Source organism: Podarcis pityusensis (genome assembly GCF_964106645.2).
Source record: "Podarcis pityusensis genome assembly, chromosome: 4".
NCBI classification, from domain to species: Eukaryota; Metazoa; Chordata; class Lepidosauria; order Squamata; family Lacertidae; genus Podarcis; species Podarcis pityusensis.
In genome coordinates, this window is record NC_138027.1 from 93,305,562 (window position 1) to 93,323,086 (window position 17,525).

Here is a 17,525-nt window from a genome sequence, read left to right on the forward strand (position 1 = left end):
CACTTGCTTTGAAACAGCATCATCTAATCTCCCCACAAACAGCAACTATTCCACATTTAAAGTGTGGAATTGACCCATTTACTTATATATTGTCTACTTTGACTGGAAGCAGCTCTCTGGGGTTTCAGACAGGGGATGTTAACCCAAGGCCTTCTGTTTGCAAGCAAGTCCTTCAGCACTGGACTACAGCCAATAAAAATCTCAGACCTAAAACAATCCCATGCAGAACTGTGTTACTAGCAGCTAGAATTTTGAAGTAGCTATTCTGCCTGGCATTAACTGGCACCTGAAATGTTGGTACCTTCTTGGGAGAGGTTTATGGTGGCTGAGGGGAATCTGAAATCACACAGAGAGAAAGGCAGGAGTAGAAGTTGCTGGTGGAAAATAGCCATGATTCTTAAACGTGTGATAAAAGACAAATAGGGAAGATACCAGATCTTCCTTTGCAAAGCCTAGTTGTGGTCAAAAGAGATACAAGAGTGAGTCCTTTGCTTTTGTTTGTATTTAGTATGGATGCTTGTGAGGAAGAAATTGAGAGAAAGGCAAGAGGGACTAGAAAATGGGATTTAAAAATAAGAAACATTTTTCTTTTTAACCTTTCCTGCTGCCTGTGTGTTAGAAACAAGCTTCACAGCTTTGTGTTATACCTTCAGTAATTTGTGGGTGCGTCTTCCACATTCTATGCGGCTCTGCTTATAGCCCAATGTCAAGTGTACAAGCACAATCTGGATTCCTTTAGGGCAAATTTAGGTTAATGGGAAATTAAATTTTGCCAGTAGTTCCCAAACCTACCCTCCACCCCCGCCCCCATGGACCACTATTTTCATCTGTTTGTAGGTGGACACACTATGGGGTAATGAAGAATCAATCTGCAATGAACTTTTATTTGTGGAATGAAATCAGTTTCTCAAGAAGCACTTTTCAGGGGCAAAAAATATATATGCAACAGACCCAGAGTCTGTGTGGACTATTTAGAAAAGACAAATACTCAGTCTCCATTGATTCTAGAATAAAATGTTCTGTGAACACAGTCAATGTTTGACTTGATGAACAAACCACCTGGATCGACCACTGTACCAGGAGACAGAAGAGATGTCTTCAAAAGCTCTGCTGCCTGTTCCATACATGATGAAAGCCAGTCATTTAGCCACCACTTAAGAAGGTCTGCAGTCTTGCAAACACATTTTGTGCCTATTTTCAAAAAAATCATGTGCTCTTTTTTGAACAGCAATGGCTGCATATTGGCATAGCCTATGCAAGAGTGTTTAATTAGGCATGCTGTTTGCATGGGGCTTTCCTGTCCTTTGCAATTAAGCCAGAATAATTGATCCTCTGGTGTCTCAGATCAGAGAACTTAATCCACACACTTCTCTAAGCAGATGATGGAACTGATATTCAAATTATGCGTAGAGCAGAGTCATGTTGTTTAAATTATCTACATAACAATAAAAGCTTCAATGTGCCTCTTAAGTAAACAGTTTGGCTGAACTAGTAAACCATGCTGTGGAAGTTCTAAATAAATAAATAACCCTTGCTGGTGTAATACATTCCACACTAAGAAAAGGTAGATTATGTTACCAATATAATTACTGCAACTCAAGCAAATTGGCTCATTTAGCATAATTTACAGTTCAGTCTAAGACATGAACTTCAGATGTAAGTTTCACTGAGTTCTATGGGGCTTCCTCAACACCCTAATGAGTAGGATGCAGGTGGCGCCGTGGTCTAAACCACTGAGCCGCTTGGACTTGCCGATCAGAAGGTCAGAGGTTCGAATCCCCATGACAGGGTGAGCTCTCATTGCTCCGTCTCAGCTCCTGCCAACCTAGTAGTTCAAAAGCACACCAGTGCAAGTAGATAAATAGGCGCCACTGCGGTGGGAAGGCAAACTCTGGTTTCTGTCACGGTGTCCCGTTGCGCCAGAAGCGGTTTAGTCATGCTGGCCACATGGCCCAGAAAGCTGTCTGTGGACAAATGCCGGCTCCCTTGGCCTGGAAGCAAGATGAGTGCCACAACCTCATAGTTGTCTTTGACTGGACATAACCATCCAGGGGTCCTTTACCTTTTTTTGACCTAATGAGTAGGTAATAGGACTGCAGGCGTCAAGAAGCACCAGCCCAAGTTGGCTGAAGTTCATAGTCCCAATGAAAGCTTGAACTTTCAAGAATTTGATGGAATGCACAACATTCTAAGTCCCAATGACTGTAGAGAAAAGGAAGAGAGGGAACAGCAAGAGGGCATGATGCTTCTAGTGGCTTGTGACATTTCCCTCACCACAGCTCTTTGCCTCTCCTTTTTCTCTTCCTACAGATGTGGATTAATTCTCACCAGGATCTTATCAGCCCATTTCTACTTCATCAGTGCTCCTTCACGGCTATACAGTTTTGCCATGAGATTGGATTAGCCCTGTGTGTTGGGTCCTTAAGCCCCACAAAGTTGCCCTCGTTTCCTCATCTGACCACTAAATAATTGCTATTGTATTTCAATCAAAACTTTGCCGAAAATAGAAGGAAAATGTTGAAAGCAAATAAGTACTTTTTTAAAAAAACAGCAGCAACAACAACATACATGCCAGCTGTTTAGCCTTTTAATGCAAACAGAAATTAATAACTCCAGACATGATGTAGTTGAAAAGCAAATAGCAGACCAGAGACTCTTTCTACAATGGCAAAAGTCCACAGTCAACCTCACTAAAGCTGAAGACTGACATAACATTTTAAGAGTGGCTTCAAAGTACCCTCACTGGGTTCTATACAAAGGCTTTCTTTCTCTCCCAAGGGAATTTCTGAAAGAAAGAAGAAACTTCTACAAGTTTCTACTGTTGTGATTTTGAACTGGGGGAAAGCAGGTGTTGAAGGTACCAATTGGCTAGCACCTTTGTGACATCAGGTGCATTTTAAATTGCCACAGCTGTTTTAAAAAAAAGTTGAAGAAGGTATGTGTAAACCTATAAGATTTGTTCAACATTTCAGTCTTTAAATCTCTTTAATTATTGGTGGCATTATATATTATAAAGAAAAAAGTTCATGCATAACAATAGTAATGAATTGCACGGCGAGTTCCCGCCTCCCCCCCAGTGGAAATAAAGACACAAGACATTATTATTAAGGTTAATGGGCTAAAATTGGCCACAACTTTGGCTTAGGCATTGGTCCTAATCTAACCAACTATCTGGCTGAAGGCCGGGAAGGGTTAACACCAGCAGGGAGAGCCCTGCTGATGCACATCAACTAGGCACTCCCCTGGGGTCATCGCTCGGGGGCGTGCCTTGCGCCCTGGCCTCCATAGGCTTCAGACAAGGCCACGCCCCCGGAGTCCTTTAGCGGACTACCCTTAAATCACCGGGGGAGGGGATGGCACTCCTCCCCCCCATTCATCTACATAACAATACCCTGACCAATGCCTAACCGCCAAACCGAGGAAGTTGTGACGATTTGCTACGAGGTAGACGGAAAAACCCAATGGCTGGTGCCAATTTTGCCTACCAGAAAAATTCCTACCAGGCCCCTTAACGGCGACCAATTGAAGTCCATAGCAAGGTCAAAGGAAAACCTAGAAGGTGGGTGGGTGGGAAATTCCCCAGCTGATCAGCGGCAAAGCAGAAGCTTCTCTGCCGCCCTTGCCTTAAATGCGGCAAGCCGCACACCCCAAACCCGCCAATTGGCTGGCCAGGGAGATGAAGCGGCAGAGGATTCCCCAGATCGCGAGGGGCTAGGAGCCAACCTCTGCACAAGTGTTGGGGGCGGGAGCCCGCAACACCACGTCCTCCCTAGGGTCGGAAGTGGCTCTGTAGTCTTTTGAATCTCAGAAGTACAGGTTGAGATGGATAACATCCCAGCAAATAGGAAACAACTTTGAGCGATGCGGAGTATTGAGAAATTTGGTGTCTGGGTGGCAAATTTGATACTGATGCTCAGCTACAAGCAGATCCATAGGGTAATACTGGAAACCTAACTCTTAGCTCAGCAAAGGAAGAGAAAGCTAATGAAATCATTAGCACTAAAGTAATTAGTTCATTAGTATAATTTAATAGGAACAAATGAACACTGCTTTTATAAGGGCAAATCGGATGTCTTTAGTCCATTAAATTCATTGGAGCAAGTGCTCATTTATAGAGTGGTAACATCTTTTTTTATAGCAACCCCCCGAAATGGATTTTCAATAGGCATCTGTGGATTTAGAATCCATTGTAAAGCCAGGGCTATTGTGCAATATCGAGAAACCAGTACCTGAAAGTAAGGTAAGTTGTTCAAGAGAACCTTCTGTTATGTGTGGTTACACAAGTCTTCAAAAAGTTCAGATCAATATAATTTCCTGGGCAGGTTAATAGGTCTGGTCAGCAAGTTGACCTTTGTCAGAGGGAAGAAGTGGGAACTAGCCTCAGTCTGGTGTTTTCTCTAGACCACAACATTTATTTACCATATTTTTTTATACCCTGCATTTCCCATGGGGATTTCACAAGGCAGTATAAGAACAAGAAGTTGCAATATGAAAGTGCATCATAAAACAACAAGTGATGACAATACAGCAAATCTGGACCAATGGAATCAGCAAATAAAGACCAGTTGATTTTATTTCCACGTGGTCACAATCATTGACAGTTCTTACTAACAGGTCTCCTTCCTAAGGGAAGTGATATTATGGCCTCATACACAACACTTCTGCAAGTGGTGAGATGTTCCAGCGGCAGTGCTTACCCAGATTTAGTTTCTTTTGGAGGGAGAGATCTCTGGAGACTTGTGATATTTGTGTAGTGTTTAGGTTGATTTTTGGCATTTGCATTTATGCAAGCGGAATATAAATGGAGACTAATAGCTTAGCACTCATTCAGGAACTAAATCCATAACACCAGTTGGATCCATAGGGCGAGTCCAGACAAATAACATTTGGGAAATCTAATAAATTAGACATTTTTTAAAAAACATCTTTATTGAAAATTCAAAAAGTACATAATTATATGTGCACTAAACATGGTGAGATGTAATTAAAAAAGAGAGAAAAAGAAAAAGAGAAACAGAACCTGTGTATAAGGGAAAATAAATGGGGGAGGGGGGAACTCAAAACTGTATATTTTACATATTTGTTATTGTACTTCACCAGATCTTAACCTATTGCAGTATTTGTAAGAATGGATTCCAAATATCAAATATTTCTCCATTGCAAGTCTGCGTTTATATGCAAGTTGTTCATATGCTGCAAGTTTGTATAAATCTTCAATCCAGTCATAGAAGGGAGCCACATTTTTATTTTTCCAATTCATCAGTATCAGTCTTTTTGCTGTGGTAAGGGCACGGAGAGTCCATGCGTATTGTCCTTTTGTAAGGTTCCATGTGCTATAATTCAAGAGGTTATTTTGCTCTGTAAATGTTAGGTTGTTCCGTACAGTTTTGCTGATAGTTCCAGTTACAGTGGTACCTTGGGTTAAGTACTTAATTCGTTCCAGAGGTCCGTTCTTAACCTGAAACTGTTCTTAACCTGAAGCACCACTTTAGCTAATGGGGCCTCCTGCTGCTGCCACGCCGCTGGAGCACAATTTCTGTTCTCATCCTGAAGCAAAGTTCTTAGCCCGAGGTACTATTTCTGGGTTAGTGGAGTCTGTAACCTGAAGCGTCTGTAACCTGAGGTACCACAGTTCCTTCTGCCTAAAATCTTTCAGTCTAGGACAATGAAAAAATTAGAAATTCTGCAATGAAGCAAATTAACAAGATTGAGCATCCACCTAGACCAGTGATGGCCGAACTTGGCCCTCTAGCTGTTTTGGGACTACAGTTCCCATCATCCCTGACCACTGGTCCTGTTAGCTAGGGATGATGGGAATTGTAGTCCAAAAACAGCTGGAGGGCCAAGTTTGCCCATCACTGACCATTTGACTGACAAAGGATATGGTCTGTGTAGCTGATACACCTTGGTCATCATTCTGATACACCTTTCATGAATGTATAGTTGGAAGGGACCACAAGAGGCATCTAGTTCAGCCTTCTGCAATGCAGGAATCGTTTGCCCAATATGGGGCTTCACAGCATTATTTATGCTAATGTATTGGGATGCATGGCAATGTATTACTGTTAGTACATAACTAGAGTTATTGTGCTACCCATTCTTGGCAATGCCTGGTACTAGCATGAAATGGATATTCTCCATGGACCTGGCATTAGGTGCAACAATGGGGGTATGTAAAAGCCATCACAAAGCCATGACAGCTTTTTCCACGGAAACTTTTGTGTGAAACTACAGAGGGTACTACAGAGACATGAATATGACTTCTGTATGGAACAGCCATACAAAACGGAATCTGGCCAGACAGGACAAGGGAGAATTGGGATTTTGTCTTTTTATTAATAATTTTCCAGTACAACCTGGGAGCCCACTAATCTTAAGAGCAAACAAGCGTTTTAACAAATGGGGAGAGGGAAACAAATGTGAAAGATTTCCTGGATGAGAAATAACATTTGTAGTTGTATTACTTGTTTTGACTTACAAGGGAAATGAAATATGCAGCTCCTGAAGGCATGTGTTATTCCAAAACAGTGCTTTATAGTAAACCAGCAACTGCGATTTGCTAACCTTGATTTTACATGTCAGGCAAATCACCCCATTGGATTTTTCGGTGGGTTCAACCGGTGCAGAGTCCTGTGTGCTTTCCTGCCAGTGGAACAGGCAGCAAAAAGATGTTACGAGACATCTTTGTGGAAGCTGGTCAGTCTTACTTGCGAATCAATCCCTGCTATTGAGTTTGTGCAGAGCTGGCAGACAACTAAAATGGAAGCATAATTAATTTGGATTCCCTCTGGAACACTTACGCTTTTTCCATACAAATGGGGGGGGGGGGAAGAGGGGAGGAATTGCACACTCTGGTCTTGGCTACCGTTGTGGAAAAGAGTCAAAAAGCTGGCATGGGCAGAGGAAGAGCCTGTAGTTGCCTTGGTAAGGCAGCCTTGAATCTTCCCTTGTTACCTTTATGCAAACATGGGCCCAAGATTCATCTTTAAGGTTCCATAATTTTCCAAGTTTCTATTGCTAAAACTGAAGTCAGCAGTTCTAAATTACCTTTTGCTCATAGGGTGAATAGGCTGACAAGGTATTAATTTCTGGATAAGCGTTCTTGAATCTCAGTTCCTTATATTGAAAATCTCTCTTGTGTGTACGCATGTTTTTAATCACTTTGTTCATATCTAGCATTTTCAATAAGGATAATATTTTAAACTGAAGCTGCAGTCCAAAGCCATTTGCTACCAGCTCTGCAGAAGTCCTGCTGAAAATGATGATATTCCATACGCTCCAACATTTATCCAATAAAATAGTGATGTCCTATTCAATAATAATAATAATAATAATAATAATAATAATAATACCCCACCCATCTGTCTAGGTTTCCCTAGCCACTCCGGGCGGCTTACAGCATATCTAAAAACATAATAAAACATTAAACATTAAAAAACCTCCCCATACATGGCTGCCTTCATACATTTTCTATAGGTTGTATAGTTACTTATATCCTTGGCTCATGGGTTGCATAACTGTGTCATTTCTCTCTGCCTCCACATTCCCTTGTTCAAGCTTAAGATAATTTGTTGCTATCAGTAACAATGGTACTCACAGCCTGAACATCAGCAATAGTGGGAATTATGACGAATACTGCTGATTCTGCTATTAGAGTCTGTTCAGATGTTGGTGCGGCAGGGCTCATCAACCTTCTGTTACATACTATAAAGCACATTCAAAGCATATTTCTCCCCTCAAAGAATTCTGGGCACTGTAGTTCACCTCTCACAGAATTACAATCTATGAGCTCCCATTGCTCAGTCCCTGCTCCTGCCAACCTAGCAGTTCAAAAGCATGAAGTACAAGTAGAAAAATAGGTACCGCTCCAGCCAGAAGGTAAACTGCGTTTTGTGCACTGCTCTGGTTCACCAGAAGAAGCTGGCCACATGACCCGGAAGCTGTACGCTGGCTCTCTAGGCCAATAAAGTGGGATGAGCGCCGCAACCCCAGAGTCGTCCACAACTGGACTAATGGTCAGGGGTCCCTTTACCTTTATCTATCTATTATCTATCTATATCTATCTATCTATCTATCTAACATCTATCATCTATCATCTATCATCTATCATCTATCATCTATCATCTATCATCTATCATCTATATCATCTATCATCTATCATCTATCTATCTATCTATCATCTATCTATCTATCTATCATCTATCTATCCCCTTTATTGGCATAAAAAGTGCATTGTATACATGGATCAGGACACGGGTGGCACTGTGGGTTAAACCACAGAGCCTAGGACTTGCCAATCAGAAGGTCGGCAGTTCGAATCCCCGCAATGGGATGAGCTCCTGTTGCTCGGTCCTTGCTCCTGCCAACTAGCAGTTCGAAAACACATCAAAGGGCAAGTAGATCAATAGGTACCACTCTGGCGGGAAGGTAAACGGCGTTTCCGTGCGCTGCTCTAGTTCGCCAGAAGCGGCTTAGTCATGCTGGCCCCATGACCCGGAAGATGTACGCCAGCTCCCTTGGCCAATAAAGCGAGATGAGCCCCGCAACCCCAGAGTTGGTCATGACTGGACCTAATGGTCAGGGGTCCCTTTACCTTTTATACATGGATCAGAACACAACACAGTTAATGAAACATAGTAGGAGATACTTTAGGATAAAACCGTCCAGACATTGTGAGGTACAAAGATGGCTCTTAGGATCTATGGTGATGTAATTTCATAGCGTCACTCAAAAACCTTGCCAGATTCTCCACAATGTCATTACTACAATTGTTCAGCAGATGGGAATATGGATGGAGCTGAGCTTTGGGCGATGGCCATCCACCCTGTGAAAACAGGGTGCAAGGTCATTTAAGAAAAGGTTGAATAAATATGGGACTAAGACACAACCCTGTTTTACCCCTTGGCTGGCAATGATTTGGGGGGGGGGGGTAGCTTGCTTGCCTGCCTGGGAGCATCTCACCTGGCAGCACATGTAGGTGTGTAGTTTTCTGATGAGAAAGAGTTACCTTTCATCGATGTTCAATATGGACAGTTTGTTCCAGAGCAGCTCCCTCAGGATTGAGTCAAAGGCTCCTTTTAGGACCAGAAACACTGTATAAAGTATTTGATTAGGAGAACTAGAGTATTTATTCACTAGGTGGGAAAGTATGACGCAGTGATCCAAGGTGGTTTTGCCCTGGCAAAAGCCCACCAGCTCAGGGTCTGGTAATGCAAATTAGGGCATCCCAAAAGATGTTTAGCATATAGCTTCCACACTATGGAGAGGAGGCTTATTGGTCTGTAGTTGGATGGTAATGTGTGCTCCCAATTTTGTACAGTGGTACCTCGGGTTAAGTACCGTATTTTTCGCTCTATAACACGCACCCGACCATAACACGCACGTAGTTTTTAGAGGAGGAAAATCCGTAGGCATGCCACCCGTAGGCATTCCCTCCATAACACGCACAGACATTTCCCCTTACTTTTTAGGAAGAAAAAAGTGAGTGTTATGGTGCAAAAAATAAGGTAATTAATTCGTTCCGGAGGTCCGTTCTTAACCTGAAACTGTTCTTTTTTTTTTTTTGCAAGTAAATTTTTATTCAGAATTTGTACAAAAAAAAAGAAAAAAGAACTAACAAATACAAAAATAAACATTTTAACATAAATTATTCATCCTATTTTCATACTATACAAAAAGAAAGCATACAATCATACAAAAAATAATAATATAACCATTAGGCTCTCCTTAGCCTTTGACTTCCCTTCACCCTTTTGGTAAGTATCAAATAAATCCCGGGTTGCGTAATTAGTTTATTAAAGTTTATAGTTATTAGCTGATAAAGTTTTTCTAATACCGCCAGTTCCTCCTATATATCCGTTCCAATATATTTCCAAAATTTACTCCAATTTTTTTGAAATTTCTGGTCGTCTTGGTCTCGTATTCTGCCTGTTAATCTATCTAGCTCGGCATAGTTGATCATTTTGACCTGCCAGTCACTTATGTTAGGAATAGTTTCTATTTTCCAGTTTTGTGCCAGCATAATTCTTGCGGCTGTGGTGGCATAGAGAAATATTTTTTTATCTTCATTTTTTATTTCCTTACCCATTATTCCCAGCAAAAAGGCCTCAGGTCTCTTGGGAAAAGTATATTTAAAAACTTTTTTAAGTTCATTATAAATTGCTTCCCAAAAAACCTTCACCTTGTTGCATTGCCACCACATATGGTAGAGGTCTCCCTCCACTTCACCACATTTCCAGCATGTCTTATTTTCTGATCTATAGATTTTAGCCAATTTTGCCGGCGTAAGATACCATCTATAGAGCATTTTCCAAACATTTTCTCTCAAACTCGTACAGGCCGTAAATTTAATGTCTCTATTCCACAATTTCAACCACTTTTCAAACTCGATGTTATAACCGAAGTCAATTGCCCATTTAATCATTGCCTCTTTGACTTCCTCGTCTTTTGTATGCCATTCCAGTAATATGTCATATAATTTAGACAATGTTTTGTTTTTGCCTTCTATTATTTCTATATTGAATTTTGATTTCTTGTCCTCAAAGCCCATTTTTCTTTTATCTTGTTTTAACATATCATTCACCTGATGATATTGTAGCCAACCAGTGAATTGATCCTTTATTTCCTCATACGGTTTAAGTTTAAGCCCTTGTTCTGATTTTCTTACCAAATCTTCGTAGGTGGCTGTCTTCCCTTCCATGTTGTTTTTTTTTATTGTTAAGACCTCTACTGGTGAAATCCACCATGGTGTTTTTCTTTCGAGAAGGTTCTTATTTCTTTCCCAGACCTGATATATTGGTCCCCTGAAAATATGGTTTAAGAAAGCCCTGTGGACTTTCACCTTCTCGTACCAGAGATATGCGTGCCACCCATACCGATTATTGAAACCTTCTAAATCCAGTAGGTCTCTGTTCTCCAATTTTATCCAATCTTTTAGCCAAAGTAGGCACGCTGCTTCATAATATAGGCTCAAATCTGGGAGAGCAAAACCTCCTCTTTCCTTTTTATCAGTTAGTATTTTCATTTTAATCCTTGGTCTTTTCCCCTGCCAGATGAATTTCATCAGGGTTCTCTGCCATTCTTTACATTGTTTTAAACCTTTAATAACTGGAAGAGTTTGAAATAAAAACAACATCCTCGGCAAAACATTCATTTTAACCACTGCTATCTTCCCTAAAAAGGAAAATTAACCTGAAACTGTTCTTAACCTGAAGCACTACTTTAGCTAATGGGGCTTCCTGCTGCCGCTGCGCCGCCGGAGCATGATTTCTGTTCTCATCCTGAAGCAAAGTTCTTAACCTGAAGCACTATTTCTGGGTTAGCGGAGTCTGTAACCTGAAGCGTATGTAACCTGAGGTACCACTGTATGTCGGAATGATGATTGCGCTTGTCCATGCCTCTGGCATAGGTCCAGTCATAGCTATGTCAGTTTGCATTTCTGAGTGCAGAAAGTATTGATCTGATGTATAGAGATCTTTCCTATTCTAATTCATTCAAGAGGGTTCTGGAAGCTTCTCTGTGTGAAAGAAACAAGCAGAAGGTTCATGACGTTTGGGTCATTCCTTCAGAGAAGCTGAGCACAGCTGGCTTAAACTGGTTCTCTTATCTCTTTTAATCAAGGTCATGCTGACTGTAAAAGTAAGGCCAGAAGGAGCCAGGGTTTCATTTTCTCTTCAATCTCGTTTCCTTCTGGTGTGGTGTTCTGTAAATAGTATGCTTAGTGTTAAGGTTTTAGACTTATTATGAGTTATTGTAAGTTTAAGTTAAGTCTGCTGTAACTGGATTTTGTATGGACAGTGCCAATCCTGAATGTATTGGATTTGTGAACATTATGCCCATTTGGCTTCAGTAGCAGCAAAGCTCTGCTGGATGAAATACTTATTTAACTTTATTTTATTTATTTGTTTAAGTTGTTACTCTGCTAACTATACATGGGTATAATGGTATGGGGTTGCTCGTGCGTAAGTTGCCGCCTCTCCTGGCTATGTTGCCTTGTTAAACCTTTCTGTCTGGACAGCCCTTCAATTCGTGACTGCCTCAGTCGCTAGCAGAATCCATCCGTGGGCGTTTCTTAAATCTTTTCCAACATAAAAGTTGCTTGACACTCAGTCTCCTCCTACTCTCTCTGCACGGAAGTCTTCTGCGCAGGGTGGGCGTGGGTAGCGGAGGACCCGTGCTCTCCCCGCTGGTGTCCGGTGAAGAGTCTTGGAGCCCTCTCGCCGATTCCCCCATCAGCCCCTCTCTTTCCCTGGTGTTGCGCTGATTAGCTTCCCCCTCTGCGGAGCTGCCTCTCTCCCTGCTGGGCCCTTCTCCAGCATCATTTGAGAGCCTTCCCTCTGCCTCGAGCTCCGATGTCAGTTCCCTGACAATGGGAAACTATTCTGGATCAATAGTGAGTAGAATTCCACGACAAAGCTTTCTTAGAAGATGTTTGGCATAGAGCAGGGGTAGGCAACCTAAGGCCCGGGGGCCGGATGCGGCCCAATTGCCTTCTCAATCCAGCCTGCAGACGGTTCGGGAATCAGCATGTTTTGACATGAGTAGAATGTGTCCTTTTATTTAAAATGCATCTCTGGGTTATTTGTGGGGCATATGAATTTGTTCTTTCTTTCTTTTTCCATAATATAGTCCGGCCCCACACATGGTCTGAGAGACGGTAGACCAGACCACAGCTGAAAAAGGTTGCTGACCCCTGACATACAGATTTCCTGCTTTGGAGAGGCGGCTTATTGGTCTGTAGTTGGATGGTAATGTGTGCTCTCCCTTTTTATATACAGTGGTACCTCGGGTTAAGTACTTAATTCATTCTGAGGTCTGTTCTTAACCTGAAACTGTTCTTAACCTGAAGCACAACTTTAGCTAATGGGGCCTCCTGCTGCCGCCGCGCTGCCAGAGCCCGATTTCTGTTCTTATCCTAAAACAAAGTTCTTAACCTGAAGCACTATTTCTGAGTTAGCGGAGTGTGTAACCTGAAGCGTATGTAAGCCCCTGAGGTACCACTGTACTGAAATGATGATTGCGCTTGTCCATGCCTCTGGCATAAGGTAAAGGTAAAGGTACCCCTGCCTGTACGGGCCAGTCGTGTCCAACTCTAGGGTTGTGCGCCCATCTCACTTTAGAGGCCGGGGGCCAGCGCTGTCCGAAGACACTTCCGGGTCATGTGGCCAGCGTGACAAGCTGCATCTGGCGAGCCAGAGCAGCGCACGGAAACGCCGTTTACCTTCCTGCTAGTAAGCGGTCCCTATTTATCTACTTGCACCCGGAGGTGCTTTCAAACTGCTAGGTTGGCAGGCGCTGGGACCGAGCAACGGGAGCGCACCCCGCCGCGGGGATTCAAACCGCTGACCTGACGATCGGCAAGTCCTAGGCGCTGAGGTTTTACCCACAGTGCCACCCGCGTCCCTCTGGCATAAGTCCAGTCATATCTACCCTTGTGAATAGGTTGGCCAGCAAGGGAGCCCACCAGTCAGGGTCTATCTTAAGAACATTGGGACCTATGCCATCGGGGCCAGCGGCCCTTAATGAACTACAGTCCCCAGAATTCTTGAGGGGACTATTTCATTTTTTTGGCACTATTAGAAAATCTGAAAGGAGGGCTAGGTGATTTCATTAATTCAAAATTGATTCTTAAAATTAATAAACTTTAGTGCACTTCTTGGTGGTATACTTTAAGGCAGGCATCCCCAAACTTGGTTCTCCAGCTGTTTTGGGACTACAATTCCCATCATCCCTGACCACTGGTCCTGTTAGCTAGGGATGATGGGAGTTGTAGTCCCAAAACAGCTGGAGGACCAAGTTTGGGGATGCCTGCCTTAGGGGTAAACACACAATGGAATCATTTCTTTTTTCTTGTCCAATAAGTTCAAATATCATTAGCATTTATTTTAACTTGATGAAAGTCCTTCACTTTAGAATAATTTGTATTATTTTAAAATATTTAATGTAAGTCACTCAGAGCCTTAGGAATAAAGCCAGTTATAAAGAAAATTTAATGAATCAATTTTTAAAAATAATTTTAAAAATGGGGGAAAAACAAGTTTCTTCCAAAAAAATAGAGTTGGGAAACTGCAAATATATTTAATTATCTTCTCCTTGTGCATAGTCATACTTGTTTTGAATAGGCAACAGACTTGCAATTTGAAAAGGAAACATGAAGGGAACCTAAGCTAAATGTTGATAAGAATACACAGGCGATATACAGCATTGATTTGGATATGAATCACAATATCAGCTTATCTGCTTTTGCAGATGAGAATTCTAAGCATGCTGTCTCTGTGCTCATGAAGATGGAAGTATCCAAAGAAAAAAAGGAGGAAGTTCAAGCAACAAAATATTGGGGAGATACTCCCCAATAGCTCAATGATACTGCATATATGTTTTATGTAAAAGAACCCAGGAACAATCACCAACAGCTGTAGCTAAAAATAAAACAGAAAACAAAAAACTGGTAAAGCAGCAAATCATGAGAAAGACCCATATCTGTGACCCTGGAGAGCTGATGTGAGTCAGAGTAGGTAATAACTGTACAATTACTCTGACCCATTCAAAAGCAGTGTTCTGTATTTCTAGACAAGATCCCAAACTATATACTAGTTATTCTGCCAAATGATCTGAACAAATGCAGACAAATACCGTATTTTTTGCCCCATAGGACGCACCAGCCCATAGGACGCACCTAGTTTTTTTGGGGGGAAATAAAGAAAGAAAAATTTATTTCCCCCCCCCGACCCCAGCCCCCAGAACAGGCTGCTATCCGCAAGCCGTGGGAGAGCTGCGCGTGCGAAGCCAGAAGCCTGGGACGTGCTGAGCTCAGCGTGCCCCAAGCTTCTGGGTGCAGGCAAGCTCTCCGCTAGCCGCGCAGCTCTCCCACGGCTTGCGGAGAGCTTCCTGAAGCCTGGAGAGTGAGAGGGGATGGTGCGCACTGACCCCCCTCGCTGTCCAGGCTTCAGCAAAAGCCTGCATTCGCCCCATAGGACGCACACACATTTCCCCTTCATTTTTGGAGGGGGAAAAGTGTGTCTTATAGGGTGAAAAATACGGTAGATTCGGCAGCTTTTGTGTGAGATACATTCAAAGTTGAATCTGAGGTGTGAAGAACTAACGGAGATTTGCTCTCCAGGCAAAAATATTATCTCTGATTATAAGTGTGTCTTGACAGTCACAATGCAACTCTTTCTCTCCCCTTGCTCTCCTGGCACCTTCCTTAACCTTAGTTTTTCTCTTGCGGTGATACTCCCTCCTCCAAAGCACTGGGATTGGAGAGGGCTGGTAAAATGAAACAATCTGATTATAAACTAGGCTTGCCAGTTGTGACAGAGCTCCCCCTCCTGATCCTCTTGTTTTAAGCCAGAGAGATAAGTTTTGTTTCAGCTAACCTGCTCCATCTCCCTGGCATTTATATAGTTAGCTTGGAGACATAGTTTCACTTTTAGTATAAATTTGTTATATCAAGAAATCTAGCTTTCCTTAGACAAGTCCACAATCTGCATGAGGCATCTATTGTTGAGTTAAAATCCAAGAAACATACAGAGCACAGCAACTATATAGCACTTTACAATGCCAGTTGCAGAAGAAAGAAGAAGAAGAAGAAGAAGAAGAAGAAGAAGAAGAAGAAGAAGAAGAGGAGGAGGAGGGGGAGGGGGAGGGGGAGGAGGAGGAGGAGGAGGAGGAGGAGGAGGAGGAGGAGGAGGAATTTGGATTTGATATCCCGCTTTATCACTACCCTAAGGAGTCTCAAAGGGACACGGGTGGCGCTGTAGGTTAAACCACAGAGCCTAGGACTTGCCGATCGGAAGGTCGGTGGTTCGAATCCCCGTGACAGGGTGAGCTCCCGTCGCTCGGTCCCTGCTCCTGCCAACCTAGCAGTTCAAAAGCATGTCAAAGTGCAAGTAGATAAATAGGTACCACTCCAGCGGGAAGGTAAACGGCGTTTCCGTGCACTGCTCTGGTTCTCCAGAAGCAGCTTAGTCATGCTGGCCACATGACCCGGAAGCTGTACACCGGCTCCCTCGGCCAATAAAGCGAGATGAGCACTGCAACCCCAGAGTCGGCCATGACTGGACCTAATGGTCAGGGGTCCCTTTACCTCTAAGGAGTCTCAAAGTGGCTAACAATCTCCTTTCCCTTCCTCCCCCACAATAAACACTCTGTGAGGTGAGTGGGGCTGAGAGACTTCAGAGAAGTGTGACTAGCCCAAGGTCACCCGGCAGCTGAATGTGGAGGAGCAGGGAAGTGAACCGAGTTCACCAGATTACAAGTCCACTGCTCTTAACCACTACACCACGCTGGCTGGTTGTAGGTCTGAGATTGCAGTGGCACAACTTTCAGTTGGGAGCATGAATGATTGACATAAAACAGCGTTTCCCAAACTTGGGCCTCCAGCTGTTTTTGGACCATTGGTCCTGCTAGCTAGGAATGATGGGAATTGTAGTCCAGAAACAGCTGGAGACCCAAGTTGGGGAAACACTGACCTACTAACAAAATAAAAGGGGGATCTAACAAGATCCACTCATTGTCAGAATTAACGTTCCAATTTGGTCTCAGATTCCCCATATTTCTTTTGAACGCTAAAGCCTGCATGATTCATTAGGTTTCCATTCATTGTGAAACTAAGATAGCAAATTATATCCTTTTGTAAATGGAATCATTACAGCAGTAATTTACAAAATATATTTAGCCCTTTGATGATCTTTTGCAAAGGAGAAAAAGGAGCTCCATATACTTTTAAACACATTGCCAATCAGTTATCATTTTAAAACTGTATTACTTCTTGGAAAATATTTTTGTGTACATCTGATGTCCAAATTGGGATGTAGTCGCACACTATGGGTTTTCTAATTGTCAGAAAGATTAAAGCTTTAATGGAATGTGTGAACAAGACATAATGGTAAATTGCCTTAAATTGATTCACTTTTTAGTTCGACATTGTTCTAGCTCAAAAGCAATGCAAATCAGCTTGTCCATCAAGGGTGACTGGTATATTAAATGTTCTGTTGAGTAATGTTGCTATAACTTTTTTGGTGTTTCTGATGGTGATATACATACAGAAATTACCGTACCAGTGTGGACTACAAAGCCCTTGCAAACATTTTGAAGACCATTGAATTCTGGGCTTAACTTTAAAGGGGAGGTTAAAGGACTAAAAGGGAATGACATAGCTTTTCGCTTTCTTTAAGGAGAGTTGGAAGTGACCCATAATTGCCCCATAACTGGGTGGTATGGCCAGTCAGGAGCACAGTTGGGAGGCTGGGACCAAGCAAACACAATGGCAGAAGTGCTCTCATTGGGCCTATGAACCTTTTGCAGCACAACCCTAAACATGTTTACACTCTGTTCAATAGGGTTTACTCCAAGGTTTACCTTCCTGCCACAGGAGTACCTATTTATCTACTTGCACTGGTGTGCTTTCGAACTGCTAGGTTGGCAGGAGCTGGGACAGAGCAACGGGAGCTCACCCCGTTGTGGGGATTTGAACCACTGGCCTACTGATTGGCAAGCTCAAGAAGCTCAGTGGTCTAGACCAGTGT

At 42.7% G+C, this 17,525-nt stretch overlaps 1 long non-coding RNA gene across 1 annotated transcript; it reads left to right on the forward strand.

Moving 5' to 3' along the window:
* The first annotated feature begins 1,013 nt into the window (after positions 1-1,013).
* On the forward strand, positions 1,014-14,431 carry LOC308475956. The gene is made up of 4 exons (XR_013985580.1): positions 1,014-1,162; positions 2,311-2,935; positions 4,139-4,240; positions 14,248-14,431. It is a non-coding gene; the product is annotated as an uncharacterized lncRNA (long non-coding RNA).
* The last annotated feature ends 3,094 nt before the right edge of the window (positions 14,432-17,525 follow it).